The sequence below is a fragment of the Cryptomeria japonica genome, unplaced genomic scaffold (genome assembly GCF_030272615.1).
Source record: "Cryptomeria japonica unplaced genomic scaffold, Sugi_1.0 HiC_scaffold_124, whole genome shotgun sequence".
NCBI classification, from domain to species: domain Eukaryota; kingdom Viridiplantae; phylum Streptophyta; class Pinopsida; order Cupressales; family Cupressaceae; genus Cryptomeria; species Cryptomeria japonica.
In genome coordinates this window covers 368,264-385,227 of record NW_026728946.1, presented here as the reverse complement: position 1 = coordinate 385,227, position 16,964 = coordinate 368,264, and positions in this window count along the sequence as shown.

Here is a 16,964-nt window from a genome sequence, read left to right as displayed (position 1 = left end):
CAAGGAATAAACTCAAGGATAATGAACACAAAACATGAGGTATTGTCGCTTTCCTCGGGGTCAGTGTGTTGTATGATAACTCATTTATATCATGTATGTATATGCATATAATAATCGTCATTCCCCAAAGAAGGACACTACCTTAGAAAAAAGGGAAGAGAGGATATCTTTTGAGTCAACATGAAAGAGACAAAGAAAAGATCTCAATGCTTTGCATTGTCTCCAAGTAGACATTAAGGGAATAATAGAAGAACATGGGTACATAAATAAGAATGGTTACAATAGAGAAAGAAAGGACAGGGGGAATATTTGTAGTGCCAATATTGCTAATCTAGCACAACATCTGCCACCCAATCTTGTTGATCACTATTTCGGGAAGGCGAGAAACATGCCAGAGGAACGACATCGAGCACAACAGATGGAGCTAGATCACAAGATCCAAACAAGGACTATGCTCAAGTGGTAAGTCACTTTGTTTGATTCGAGGAGCTAGGATTAGGGTTTGTGAAAATTCATCTGATAAATGCTTGTCCACATCAACATACTCCTACTCACTATCTGAAGTATTAGGATTTGTATTTCCATTATAAATAAAATTCTCACCCATTTCTTCATCAAAGTGTAGAGAAAGAGGAGCTAGAACACAAATAGGTGTAAAACCATCACATGGTTTGTGCTACTTATGATTAGGAGATGTAGGTTGAACATCTTTCTTAGGAGAAAAGGGAATCAAATCAGCTAATGGAGTCTAAGGAGATTGAGTATTTTGAGGGATAGCTTCACGAGATCAAACACGACGTCTTTGTTTGCATTCTCTCGCACAACGATTCCGTCAAGTCTTATTGGAATACTGAGGAGGAGGAGGAACACTTGTAAAAGTAGGAACGTTTCTCTCCTTGAAAGTGGAAGGTTGAGGTTGAGGTTTTTTTGGTTTCATAATGGGAGAAGCAAGCCTCATCTCTCGATAAGAGGAAGGAGGTGGAACAAAGCCATAGAAAGGAGGAATATTAGGTGTAGGAAGGAGACCAGGTCCATCAAGAGGAGGAGGTATAGGTCTAACCTTAGGAAGAATATTGTTGTTCTCCTTAAGAGAAGGTAAAGTCACATCCATAGGTATAGGTGGACAATCTTCCTTAGGAGGGAGATTAGTTCTGTCTGTGAGGGGAAGAACCTTATCTTGAAGAGTAATAGGAATGTCAAGTGTTGGGGATCTAGGTTGACTTAAGGATAAAATCATATCGTTCTTCCATTTTTGATAAGGTTGAAAAAGAGCATCCCTCCTTGATGGAAGAGATTGAAATTGTTCAGGCCAAAAGAAATCAATAGGAACAACGAGGCTTCTTTCAGATGAACGAAATAAGCTATGGTTCATGATTATGATTTCTGCATTGTGAGGAAATTTTAGAAACTTGTGGATTGGAGAAGCAATATCCTTCATGTAAGATAGCCAAGGATAACCCATCTTCAAACGGAACTTCTCAGAAGAAGGTATGGTAACAAAGTTAACATGTATGTATTTAGTATAAACTTCAACATGAAGGGTAATAGAGCCAATGGTAGGACAAGATAAGCAATCAAATAACTTCACAACCACATTAGAAACATCATATATAGTGGTTTATGCAATCGTAAAGTGAAAAGATACTCTTCAGTTATGACATTAACCATGCAAGAGGGATCAATTAGGGCACCATGGCAAGGGATATCCTTAACCTTCACAATTATGTATAAAGGGCCAATGGGTACTTTGATACATAAAAGAAATCTTGAAGAAATTTGGAATGGAGGATTCAAAACCAGTAAATACTCCTATGAGTACTAGCTGTAAGCTATCAAAGAATGATGAATCTGCATCTGTTGATGAGACACTTTACCGATCCATGATTGGAAAGTTACAATATTTTGTGCACAGTAGACCGGATTTAGCACATGCAGTAGGTATTGTTGCAAGATTCTTTGCAGATCCCAAAGAAACCCATATGACAACAATCAAGAGAATTTTCAGATACCTGAGAGGCAGTGGAGATTATGGCTTAGTATATCAAAAGAGAAATGATTTTGATCTAAAAGTTTATACTGATGCTGATTGGGTAGGCAAAACTGTGAAACTTTGACGTTGTGTATATCAAAGCCCATGACACCTACGAATGAGACATATGAACCCACGAGGTCATGACATAGCCACTTACAAAAAAATATCTGAGTTTTAGTTCACTCAATTCCATTTTCCTATGGCATCACTTTATTCCCTGCAACAAAAAGTGTAAAATGAATTAAATGAAAGGTGACAATACACCCTAACTTTCAATGAAAGGTGCTAACATACCCTAACTTTCAATCTGGTCATCCTGGGCACAAACCATCAGAAAGAGAACGTCCAGGTGGCTGGGTTTACTATAGCCATGCCCTTGTTTCACTCGCCAACTTGCCCGATCCTTCAGAGCCACACCGTAGCAACGCTTCCCCTTGAGTGCTCAAAGTATGCAAAACTGTCAAACTTTGAAATTTCGTATCTTTGAGCCCTTATAACTTGAAAACAAGCCGCCTGAACCCACAAAATTGTGTCACAACCATGTACAAAAACCTTTGACATTTTTGGCTCACTATTCCATTTTTCTATGGCATCACTTTTTCGCTTGCAACAAAAAGTGTAAAATGCATTCAAGTAAAGGATACAATATACCCTAACTTTCGAAATGCAATTCTTGAGAACAAATCATTGGTGTGAACGCATCCAAGTGTCTTGTTTTATGCTATACATGCCCTTGTTTGGCTCGCCAACTCGACGATCCTTTTGAGCCACACTGTAGTGATAATTTCCCTTTAGTGCTAAAAGTGTGCAAAATTATCAAAGTTTGACATTGCATATCTTAGAGCCTGTGGAACCTACGAATGGGTCATCTGAAATCACGGGGTTATGTCATGACCAGTTAAAAAACCCTCTCTTTGTTTTGGCTCACTCAATTCCATTCTCCTATGGCGTCACTTTTTCACCTGCAACAAAAAGTGTAAAATGCATTCAATGAAAGGCGATAATATACCCTAACTTTTGATACACTCATCTTGGGTATGAACCATTAGCGCGAGAGCATCTGGGTGGTCGGGTTTATGCTAGCCATTCCCTGGTTTCACTTGCCAACTTGCTCCATCCTTTCAAGCCACACCGTAGCGACGCTTTCCCCTGAGTGCTCAAAGTTTAAATAATTGTCAAAGTTTGGCGTTGCATATCTTGGAGCCTGTGGCACCTTTCAATGAGTCCTCTAAACCTATGAGGTCATGTCGTGACCACTTAAAAAAACCTATCTCAATTTTGGATTACTCAATTATATTTTTCTATGCCACCACTTTTTTGTTTGCAACAAAAAGTGTCAAATGCATTCAATGAAAGACGACCACATACCCTAACTTTTTATCCACTCATCTTGGGCATGAACAATCAAATCCAACTTCTATTGATGGCCGAGGTGATGGTATCCATGCCCCTATTTTTTTTGCCAAGTCACTTAATCATTGCAAGACACACCGTAGTGACCCTTTCCGTTGAGTGCTCAAAATGTGCAAAACTATCAAAATTTGATGTTTCGTCTCTTGGAGCTCCTGACACATGCAAATGAGTCATCTAAACCTATAGGGTTGTGTCATGGTTGACTACAAAAACCTATCTCATTTTTCTATTACTCAATTCCATTTTCCTATGCCGCCTCTTTTTCGCTTGCAGTAAAAAGTTTCATACGCATTCATTAAAATGTGACAACAAACCCTAACTTTCAGTCTGCTCATCTTCAACATGAACTGTTAGCTCAAACTTGTCTCAGTGGCTCCATTTATGCTGGCCATGCCCCTTTTTTTCTCATCAAGTCAACCGATCCTTCCGAGACACACCCTAGTAACACTTTCCCTTGAGTGCTCATCAAAGTGCGAAAAACTATCAAACTTTGACAAGTGCATCCTAGTGGTATATTTTACGCTACTTATGCCCCTTTTTTAGCACGACAACATGCTCGATCCTTACGAGCCACGCCGTAGAAACGCTTTCCCTTGAGTGCTCAAAGTATAAAAAATTGTCAAACTTTCACGTTGCATATCTTGGAGTCCATGGAATGTGCATACGATCCATCTGAACCTACGCATTTGTGTCATGCCCCTTATTAAACATATGTGACAATCAAATAGAGTTAATTTTTATGAAATATATAAAAAAATGTTGTTTGTAAACAAATTAGTCTTCATTTTAGGACAATAGATATCAAATGGAGTGATCAAACCACAAGTTTGATAATGAAAGTGGAAATAGACAAATATGACATTTCTAAACACTCTTCTAATATAAATAGCTCATTCAACCACTCGAGTTCATAAAAACACAATCTACATGTGTGGGATAAGTATGAGACCTGACATTCTTCTTTGTAACCCTATAAGCATCAACAATTAGTCTGCTTTTTAATTACTTTAGGAGAAATTTTGTAAGGTATTTCGTGTCATGTTGGAATGAAACAAAATTTATATTGTATTGTTCAAATGAAAGGCACCTTCTTGAACTGTGTTTTCAATCTTTATTTCTGGGATGGTAATGTGAAAGTGATGATACATTTTAGTAATATAAGGTGAAATTAGTGATATTTTTTAATAATATAAGGTGAAAGTGGTGACATGTTTTTTGAGTAAGTGGGTATAAAATAAAAGTAATTTTAATTTTGAATGTAGTTTAGAGGGTCCAAATTTAATGTAAGAGTTGAAATCCTGCTTGTACTAGAAAGAAATAATTTTTTTTCAATTAAAAGAGTCATTTGTTTCTTAAGCATATCTGTTAAATACTGCAAAATCAAACTTTATAACTTAGTCTAACACTAATAAACTAACTGCAAGTACATTCAAAAGACTAGATAGGGAAACAAAAAAAGTAACTATGATAATGGTACTACTATTTGTCTCCATGAACTATGACAAAATTGAAATTTTAGGCATTAAACTATAAATATTTACTAGCTACCAAATTATGAAGTTGAATTGTGAAAAAAAATTGAGTTCAATTAGGAATGTAATAACAATTGTAGACAAAACCGATTGAATATATAATATCTCACATAGAAAAATGTTGATATAATTAGAGAATATTCATTTCAACAATCAAATATATTTTTGTGATTATGTATAATAGTTGCAATATGATTTGCATCAACTAAAAAAGGTCATAAAGTCACACAATGGTCAACTTCAATAAGAGTATAACATATATATCCAATACAATGATGCAAGGGAACAAGTAACCATATGGACATATATGTCACATATACAAAATACAAAATATATCCTCAAAAATTACACATAGGCATACAACAAAGGCCTCTAGTCTACTGATTTCCCACTATCATAAGGAAATAGATCACAAGCTACCTTCGACTATCACGAGGATGGATATGTATGTGATGATGGCCTCTTTCGAATGTGTTCACTAGACCTCCTATATAGAATTCTTTGTAGCTCCAACTGATACAATCATAAGTATAGACATCAATGTATAATAAATATAACAAATGAATTGTAGAATGACATATAATAGAACAATTACTTACCGCAAACATTTAATCATGTTGATGAAGATCTAACAAATCTAGAAGTGAAAACAATATTTTTATTTTGCATGCACAGCCTAGAAAGACAAAATCAGAGCTCAAAATGTGGGGTTTATAGAAAAATGAAGTTTGAATGTCCATTTAAAATAAAATAATATTGTTATAGCTATTTGGTGCATGCCAAATAAGGCGTGTGCCATATTTGGCATGTGCCTTATTTTGTGTGCACCATAATGTTTGATGGAGGCCAAAAGAAATTTTGTCACTTTTTTGGTCCCCGACCTTTGTGCACTTACCCGCATAAAATATAATTAAGTGTATGTAAATGTATATATGTAAATACCATGTCTACTCAAATGTTTAGTTTATGTATTTAATGTGAGGATGAGGAAGAGTAAGTTATATAAGTAGGTTGAGAGAGAGAGAGAGAGAGAGAGAGAGAGAGAGAGAGAGAGAGAGAGAGAGATTTCTTTTCTTCTTACAAGTAAGAGTTTGTTATAACATGGCCTTATTCTAGTTCAGTATTTTAACTCTAGGCTCAACCACTTCTCACCCATAATATAAGGATTTTATAGTTCCCCCATTTCACGTATTATATGGGATAATAAATTTGTATAGGAATTTTTTCATCTCCCATCTTTATATGCTTTCCATTAAAAAAGAACATGAAAAAAAAAAGTGTATATTCTACCTTTATCTATAACAAACCCTCTCCCTATAACTAGTATTGAAGTTTCATTACCAAAAGTGATGACATACATAGTATGAGTCTCTTAGGAAGTAAACACAACATGGGAAGTTCCCATGTGATGTTAGGAACCTAATTCAATGATCCAAGATGAATTTGATGACGATTCAGTATTAACTAGAGCCTTTTTCTTAGTTTTAGCTTTATATAGTTTCTTTGTCTTGGTATATTCTTGAGTTGATGAGGATTATTTGATATATTTAGGGACCCTTATACTATTCTTCTTAAGAAGGTGTTTGGGGTGATCAATCTACTTCTTCAAATGTTTGTGCTCTTCATGCAAAATTTTCTTCTAATAAAAAAATTCCACTTTTTCTTTCTTATGTTTCCCTTGTTGAGAAGAAGTTTTGATTTTTTTTTGTAGTATCATAATTTTTTATTCTTTCTTGATCTCTTCATCCTTTAATTTGTTTTTGCTTCTCCTATTTGTTATATGAATCTTGTTATGTCACATTCCTAGTAATGAGTACTTATAGTTTCCTAGAATTCAATGTGGTCATTTGTATTAAGTTATATTACTCTGTATTCAAGATTACAATTAATTTATCTAGAGAATGTATCTTTCAAACTTTCCCCAGAGCCCTTTAGATGGAGTTGAAGCCAAAAGAAAACATGGTATAGAATAGAAAGAACTGACTAATTCTCATTTTTCTTTATTCCATATTATTTTAATAGTAACCTTCATTACTTAAATTTGGTGAAGTCCTCTATGGTGTCAAAGGAATTAGAGAGAAAACCTATGAGATTATTCTATAACTTGTAACCTTTCATTTCATTCTCTTTCTAGAAGAATTTCTCTAGAATAATATGCACTTCATTGGGTTGAATCAAGGATTCTACTTGAAAGAGGAGTTTATGAGATATAATAAGACACACGAATCCAAAGGCTTGGTCACATTTACTAAATTTTTTTTATTTCTCTTCCCCACAAGTATGTTCTTTCTCAGTGCCCATTGTAATCCTATACAACACTTTTTTCTTTAGCACAAGTTGTACTTTTAGTTTCCAATTATGATAGCTAAATGGTATTATTAATGTGTTGAATTCAGTTGAATCCATGCTAGAAATTAAATTATTACAAGAAAAATAAAAAATTATTAAATGGAAGGAAAGTAGGAAGTGTTCAAGATAACATACAATGTCCCCCATATTCAATATTGGATCACCCCAAAATTTTGCAATTTATATGTTTATTGCTTAGATAAATCCTAAGGAACAAAAAAATTGACTTTTTAATTTTAGAGAGGTAATGTTCCTAATAGATCAAGCATACGAGAAAATCAACTTTCAAAAAAATGGCGCTCAATTTCAAGTTGCCAATCAAAAGTTATGACAATTTAAAAAATTTCCCTATGTTGCCTAAATTATACTTAATATTTTTGAAAACAGTAATTTACATACCTTCAAAAATAAATTTTATAGCCAAACAAAAAGTGGGGTGAATTTAATCCCTAATTAATAAGATCAAAAGGTTTTCTCCCTCATGTGACCCTACCATGAGACCAATGATTAAAATATTGGTTTTAATTTGACAATGTGCTATTCTTAAAATTATTAAGGATATTGATTCTCATAATATATTGATTTTTTATGACTATTTTTGATTCATGTGCCCTACTATTGATTTCTATACCTTTGAACAAAAAGTATTGGTCCATGGGTCTACAATAAATGATTGAACAAAGATTTTCACACCTTTGATGTTGTTTTTCTCTAGTATTCAAGAGAGATCTATACACTAGGTTCTAAATATCAAAAAAGGATTACATTAGCAAATAGAGATGAAAAAAATGCCACCTAAAATAGATATTACATGGCTTAATAAGAATAAAAGGAATGTTTATAAATGGTGAACCCACAATAGTGGGTTACACTATTTTGCCAACTTTGACACTACAATATTCATTTTTAGAAAAAAACTTTAGATTCAAACACCTATTACTTCTAAAACGTAAGGAATTTGTAGATGATGTGAACTAGTGATTTGTGTGATTTAGTATGCAGATTGTAGAAATTACTTTTTAATAATATTTGAAATCCATTTTCTTCCATTATTCTATCTCCCTCGAAAACTAACCTTTTTTTCAAAAAACAATATTTTTAAAGAGTGACACTCACTTTGTATAGTGCAACTTTTTTCCTATAAAAGATATGAACGTGATTCTTTTGAATTTGGTTTTTTAAACACCCATATCTTGTGTTTACAATTGGTTTTGTAACATTATCTTCAATATTTCATATTTTATTAAGATTTGAAGTCGAGTTAACTGTAATTTTGACATATATCCAATTGATATTAATGAAATAAAATAAAACTATATTAATGAAATTAAATATATTAAAAATTATACTATTTGGAAAGATTATAATAATGGCTAAATACTTAAAAAATAAACTTCCAAAGGAATTCATTTGAGCCCCCAAAAAGGTAATGTAAAATTGGTTTTTTATCAGCATTTTACAGATGGAAAGGAGCCTCTATTGCAAGTATGATTTAGAAGTAGAGAGGTTCTATCCAAGAAATTTTGATCTAAGAGACTTTGATCTAACTCTCTTCAATTAATTACTTCAAACAGGACCTCTTAAAGCTTAAATCGTTATATTTTTTTAAAAATGTATCATTTCACCAAAACTCGAGATGTACGAAAAAGTGGAAACCAACATTGTGAGTTCACCCTATAAATAAAGATCTAAATCATGGTCTTCAAATATTTTAGTGAAAGATGGTACCATTAAAAGATCAACCTCTTAGATATTACATACATGCAAATACACCAAAAAAATTTGCAACCTCTTTTCCCTCACTAGAAGATCCACAACCTCTACTAATACACATTCACCAATATTTTCAAAAAAGATAACCCATAAAAATAATAATAAAAAATTAATTATAGATCTACCTTAGATACCATGTAGAATTTGTTAGAAACTCCACTTATATGCTAGTATCAAATTGAGCTACATAAGGTAAAGAAATGCATGTCCTACCTACCATATTGAAAATAAATAATTCAATGTAAAAGAGAACATAAAATTGGATAAATAAACATTTGAATCAATTCAAGAATGAGATGCACATATAGGAAGAAGGAAAGAAAATCTAGCCAGAATGATGAAAATACACTCAGAAGTCGACTCCCCTCCCACTAATAGGGAGTGGAGGTTAGTTATCTTCCCCCAAAATTTTAAGGGATGGTGAGTTAAATATCCATAAGTGGGACACCTAACTAAGCTAAAATTTATGTTTATATCTATTTGCATAATCCATAAAATAATATTGCATTAACAAACACAACCTTTCAAAATAAAAACAAGTCCAATAAAGAAAGGACACATGTTTGGGATGACTAATCAATAATCTAAATAAAACCAAAATGAGCTGAGAAAGAAGCTATTATGAGGGCTGAGCAATCTCCCCTCTCGGATCAGGCTAATGGATTCAATCTTGCGTTCATGAGGACCCTAATGCAATCAAAAATTTGTAGGGTCACAAGTTTATGACACTACATTTAGCCCCCACTTTAGTAGGAGTATAAGCGGACACCAATGCTAGCGGTAAAGTTCAAGGAAACAAGATTGAAAAACTTTTTCCATGTCAAGGAGGCAAGATGCACCAAGCCCCTAGTGGACTTAGGATGTTACGACTTTGATTGACAAAGTAAAAGGGAATATTGAGAAGGGGAGAACCATGACTGCAAGTAGAAAAGTTCACTTCACTATGAGTCATGAAAGCAAGGATACCAAAGATTAGAAAGAAAGAAAAGGTTCACTCATTAATTCTAAGTATCACAAGAAGGAAAATATGAGGGGAGTGTATGCCCCGACGTTAAAGCGATCGCGCATGCCTTATCGGGAACGATTTCTTTAAGTCGGGATACACCCAAGAGAGAGAGAAGGAGGGAGCACATTATCGCAAGGATTTAGCCCCCGATCGAGGAATAAACTCAAGGATAATGAACACAAAACATGAGGTATTGTCGCTTTCCTCAGGGTCAGTGTGCTATATGATAACTCATCTATATCATGTATGTATATGCATATAATAATCATCATTCCCCAAAGAAGGACACTGCCTTAGAAGAAAGGGAAGAGAGGATATCTTTTGAGTCAACATGAAAGAGACAAAGAAAAGATCTCAATGCTTTGCATCGTCTCCAAGTAGACATTAAGGGAAGAATAGAAGAACATGGATACATAAATAAGAATGGTTACAATAGAGAAAGAAAGGATAGGGGGAATATTTGCAGTGCCAATATTGCTAATCTAGCACAACATCTGCCACCCAATCTTGTAAATCACTATTTCAGGAAGGCGAGAAACATGCCAGAGGAACGACATCGAGCACAACAGATGGAGCTAGATCACAAGATCCAAACAAGGACTATGCTCAAGTGGTAAGTCAATTTGTTTGATTCTAGGAGCTAGGATTAGGGTTTGTGAAAATTCATCTGATAAATACTTGTCCACATCAACATACTCCTACTCACTATCTGAAGTATTGGGATTTGTATTTCCATTATAAATAAAATTTTCACCCATTTCTTCATCAAAGTGTAGAGAAAGAGGAGCTAGAACACAAATAGGTGTAAAACCATCACATGGTTTGTGCTACTTATGATTAGGAGATGTAGGTTGAACATCTTTCTTAGGAGAAAAGGGAATCAAGTCAGCTGATGGAGTCTAAGGAGATTGAGTATTTTGAGGGATAGCTTCACGAGATCAAACACGACGTCTTTGTTTGCATTCTCTCACACAACGATTCCGTCAAGTCTTATTGGAATACTGAGGACAAGGAGGAACACTTGAAAACGTAGGAATGTTTTTCTCCTTGAAAGTGGAAGGTTGAGGTTGAGGTTTTTTTGGTTTCACAATGGGAGAAGCAAGCCTCATCTCTCGATAAGAGGAAGGAGGTGGAACAAAGCCATAGAAAGGAGGAATATTAGGTGTAGGAAGGAGACCAGGTCCATCAAGAGGAGGAGGTATAGGTCTAACCTTAGGAAGAATATTGTTGTTCTCCTTAAGAGAAGGTAAAGTCACATCCATAGGTATAGGTGGACAATCTTCCTTAGGAGGGAGATTAGTTCTATCTGTGAGGGGAAGAACCTTATCTTGAAGAGTAATAGGAATGTCAAGTGTTGGGGATCTAGGTTGACTTAAGGATAAAATCATATCGTTCTTTCATTTTTGATAAGGTTGAAAAAGAGCATCCCTCCTTGATGGAAGAGATTGAAAATCTTCAGGCCAAAAGAAATCAATAGGAAAAATGAGGCTTCTTTTAGATGGACGAAATAAGCTATGGTTCATGATTATGATTTCTCCATTGTGAGGAAATTTTAGAAACTTGTGGATTGGAGAAGCAATATCCTTCATGTAAGATAGCCAAGGATAACCCATCTTCAAACGGAACTTCTCAGAAGAAGGTATGGTAACAAAGTCAACATGTATGTATTTAGTATAAACTTCAACATGAAGGGTAATAGAGCCAATGGTAGGACAAGATAAGCAATCAAATAACTTCACAACCACATTAGAAACATCATATATAGTGGTTTATGCAATCCTAAAGTGAAAAGATACTCTTCAGTTATGACATTAACCATGCAAGAGGGATCAATTAGGGCACCACGGCAAGGGATATCCTTAACCTTCACAATTATGTATAAAGGGCCAATGGGTGCTCTGATACATAAAAGAAATCTTGAAGAAATTTGGAATGGAGGATTCAAAACCAGTAAATACTCCTATGACTACTAGCTGTAAGCTATCAAAGAATGATGAATTTGCATCTGTTGATGAGACACTTTACCGATCCATGATTGGAAAGTTACAATATTTTGTGCACAGTAGACCGGATATAGCACATGCAGTAGGTATTGTTGCAAGATTCTCTGCAGATCCCAAGGAAACCCATATGACAACAATCAAGAGAATTTTCAGATACCTGAGAGGCAGTGGAGATTATGGCTTAGTATATCAAAAGAGAAATGATTTTGATTTAAAAGTTTATACTGATGCTGATTGGGTAGGCAAAACTGTGAAACTTTGACGTTGCGTATATCAAAGCCCACGACACCTACGAATGAGACATATGAACCCACGAGGTCATGACATAGCCACTTACGAAAAACTATCTCAGTTTTGGTTCACTCAATTCCATTTTCCTATGGCATCACTTTTTTCCTTGCAAAAAAAAGTGTAAAATGGATTAAATGAAAGGTGACAATATACCCTAACTTTCAATGAAAGGCGCTAACATACCCTAACTTTCAATCTGGTCACCCTGTGCACAAACTGTCAGAAGGAGAACATCCAGGTGGCTGGGTTTACTATAGCCATGCCCTTGTTTAACTCACCAACTTGCCCGATCCTTCAGAGCCACACCGTAGCGACGCTTCCCCTTGAGTGCTCAAAGTATGCAAAACTGTCAAACTTTGACGTTTCGTATCTTTGAGCCCTTATAACTTGAAAACAAGCCGCCTGAACCCACAAAATTGTGTCACAACCATTTACAAAAACCTTTGACATTTTTGGCTCACTATTCCATTTTTCTATGGCATCACTTTTTCGCTTGCAACAAAAAGTGTAAAATGCATTCAAGTAAAGGATACGATATACCCTAACTTTCGAAATGCAATTCTTGAGAACAAACGTTTGGTGTGAATGCATCCAAGTGTCTTGTTTTATGCTATACATGCCCTTGTTTGGCTCGCCAACTCGGTGATCCTTTTGAGCCACACTGTAGCGATAATTTCCCTTGAGTGCTCAAAGTGTGCAAAATTATCAAAGTTTGACATTGCATATCTTAGAGCCTGTGGAACCTACGAATGGGTCATCTGAAATCACGGGGTTGTGTCATGACCACTTACAAAACCCTCTCTTTGTTTTGGCTCACTCAATTCCATTCTCCTATGGCGTCACTTTTTCACCTGCAACAAAAAGTGTAAAATGCATTCAATGAAAGGCAATAATATACCCTAACTTTTGATACACTCATCTTGGGTATGAACCATTAGCGCGAGAGCATCTGGGTGGTCAGGTTTATGCTAGCCATTCCCTGGTTTCACTTGCCAACTTGCTCCATCCTTTCAAGCCACACGGTAGCGACGCTTTCCCCTGAGTGCTCAAAGTTTAAAAAACTGTCAAAGTTTGGCGTTGCATATCTTGGAGCCTGTGGCACCTTTCAATGAGTCCTCTAAACCTATGAGGTCATGTCATGACCACTTAAAAAAACCTATCTCAATTTTGGATTACTCAATTATATTTGTCTATGCCACCACTTTTTTGTTTGCAACAAAAAGTGTCAAATGCAATCAATGAAAGACGACAACATACCCTAATTTTTTATCCACTCATCTTGGGCATGAACAATCAAATACAACTTCTATTGATGGCCGAGGTTATGGTACCCATGCCCCTATTTTTTTCGCCAAGTCACTTAATCATTGCAAGACACACCGTAGTGACCCTTTTTGTTGAGTGCTCAAAATGTGCAAAACTATCAAACTTTGATGTTTCGTCTCTTGGAGCTCTTGACACATGCAAATGAGTCATCTCAACCTATAGGGTTGTGTCATGGTTGACTACAAAAACCTATCTCATTTTTCTATTACTCAATTCCATTTTCCTATGCCGCCTCTTTTTTGCTTGCAACAAAAAGTTTCAGATGCATTCAATGAAAGGTGACAACAAACCCTAACTTTTAGTCCGCTCTTCTTTGGCATGAACTGTCAGCTCAAACTTGTCTCAGTGGCTGCATTTATGCTGGCCATGCCCCTTTCTTCTCATCAACTCAACCGATCCTTCCGAGACACACCCTAGTAACACTTTCCTTTGAGTGGTCATCAAAGTGCGAAAACCTATCAAACTCTGACGTTGCATCTCTCGAAGCCCGTGACATGTGTGAATGAGTCCTTTGAATCTATCGGGATATGTCATCACCTCCTAAAATCACCTATCTTAATTTTGGATCACTCAATTCCATTTGCCTATGCCGCCTCTTTTTCGCTTGCAACAAAAAGTGTCAGATGCATTCAATGAAAGGCGACAAGATACCCTGAGTTTTGATCCACTCATCCCGGGAACAAACCGTTAGCACAAGCGCATCCTAGTGGTATATTTAATGCTACTTATGCCCCTTTTTAGCACGACAACTTGCTCGATCCTTACGAGCCACGCCCTAGAAATGCTTTCCCTTTAGTGCTCAAAGTATAAAAAATTGTCAAACTTTCACGTTGCATATCTTGGAGTCCATGGAACATGCATACGATCCATCTGAACCTACGCGTTTGTGTCATGCCCCTTATTAAACATATGTGACAATCAAATAGAGTTAATTTTTATGAAATATATAAAAAAATGTTGTTTGTAAACAAATTAGTCTTCATTTTAGGACAATAGATATCAAATGGAGTGATCAAACCACAAGTTTGATAATGAAAGTGGAAATAGACAAATATGACATTTCTAAACACTCTTCTAATATAAATAGCTCATTCAACCACTCGAGTTCATAAAAACACAATCTACATGTGTGGGATGAGTATGAGACCTGACATTCTTCTTTGTAACCCTATAAGCATCAACAATTAGTCTGCTTTTTAATTACTTTAGGAGGAATTTTGTCAGGTATTTCGTGTCATGTTGGAATGAAACAAAATTTATATTGTATTGTTCAAATGAAAGGCACCTTCTTGAACTGTGTTTTCAATCTTTATTTCTGGGATGGTAATGTGAAAGTGATGATACATTTTAGTAATATAAGGTGAAATTAGTGATATTTTTTAATAATATAAGGTGAAAGTGGTGACATGTTTTTTGAGTAAATGGGTATAAAATAAAAGTAATTTTAATTTTGAATGTAGTTTAGAGGGTCCAAATTTAATGTAAGAGTTGAAATCTTGCTTGTACTAGAAAGAAAGAATTTTTTTTCAATTAAAAGAGTTATTTGTTTCTTAAGCATATTTGTTAAATACTGCAAAATCAAACATTATAACTTAGTCTAACCCTAATAAACTAACTGCAAGTACATTGAAAAGACTAGATAGGGAAACAAAAAATGTAACTATGATAATGGTACTACTATTTGTCTCCATGAACTATGACAAAATTGAAATTCTAGGCATTAAACTATAAATATTTACTAGCTACCAAATTATGAAGTTGAATTGTGAAAAAAAATTGAGTTCAATTAGGAATGTAATAACAATTGTAGACAAAACTGATTGAATATATAATATCTCTCACAGAAAAATGTTGATATAATTACAGAATATTCATTTCAGCAATCAAATATATTTTTGTGATTATGTATAATAGTTGCAATATGATTTGCATCAACTAGAAAAGTTTATAACGTCATACAATGGTCAATTTCAATAAGAGTATAACATATATATCCAATACAATGATGCAAGGGAACAAGTAACCATATGGACATATATGTCACATATACAAAATACAAAATATATCCTCAAAAATTCCACATAGGCATACAACAAAGGCCTCTAGTCTACTGATTTCCCACTATCATGAGGAAATAGATCACAAGCTACCTTCGACTATCACGGGGATGGATATGTATGTGATGATGGCCTCTTTCGAATGTGTTCACTAGACCTCCTATCTAGAATTCTTTGTAGCTCCAACTGATACAATCATAAGTATAGACATCAATGTATAATATATATAAAAAATGAATTGTAGAATGACATATAATAGAACAATTACTTACCGCAAACATATAATCATGTTGATGAAGATCTAACAACTCTAGAAGCAAAAACAATATTTCTATTTTGCGTGCATAGTCTGGAAAGCCAAAATCAGAGCTCAAAATGTGGGGTTTATAGAAAAATGAAGGTTGAATGTCCATTTAAAAAAAAAAAAAATTGTTATAGCTATTTGGTGCATGCCAAATAAGGCATACGCTGTATTTGGCATGTGCCTTATTTTGTGTGCGCCATAATGTTTGATGGAGGCCAAAAGAAATTTTGTCACTTTTTTGGTCCTTGATCTTTGTGCACTTACCCGCATAAAATATAATTAAGTATATGTAAATGTATATATGTAAATACCACGTGTACTCAAATGTTTAGTTTATGTATTTAATGCGAGGATGAGGAAGAGTAAGTTATATAAGTAGGTTGATAGAGAGAGAGAGAGAGAGAGAGAGAGAGAGAGAGAGAGAGAGAGAGAGAGAGAGAGAGAGAGAGATTTCTTTTCTTCTTAGAAGTAAGAGTTTGTTATAACATGGCCTTATTCTAGTTCAGTATTTTAACTCTAGGCTCAACCACTTCTAACCCATAATATAAGGATTTTATAATTCCCCCATTTTATGTATTATATTGGATAATAAATTTGTATAGGAATTTTTTCATCTCCCATCTTTATATGCTTTCCTTTAAAAAAGAACACGAAAAAAAAAAGTGTATATTCTACCTTTATCTATAACAATCCCTCTCCCTATAACTAGTATTGAAGTTTCATTACCAAAAGTGATGACATACATAGTATGAGTCTCTTAGGAAGAAAACACAACATGGGAAGTTCCCATGTGATGTTAGGAACCTAATTCAACGATCCAAGATGAATTTGATGATGATTCAGTATTAACTAGAGCCTTTTTCTTAGTTTTATCTTTA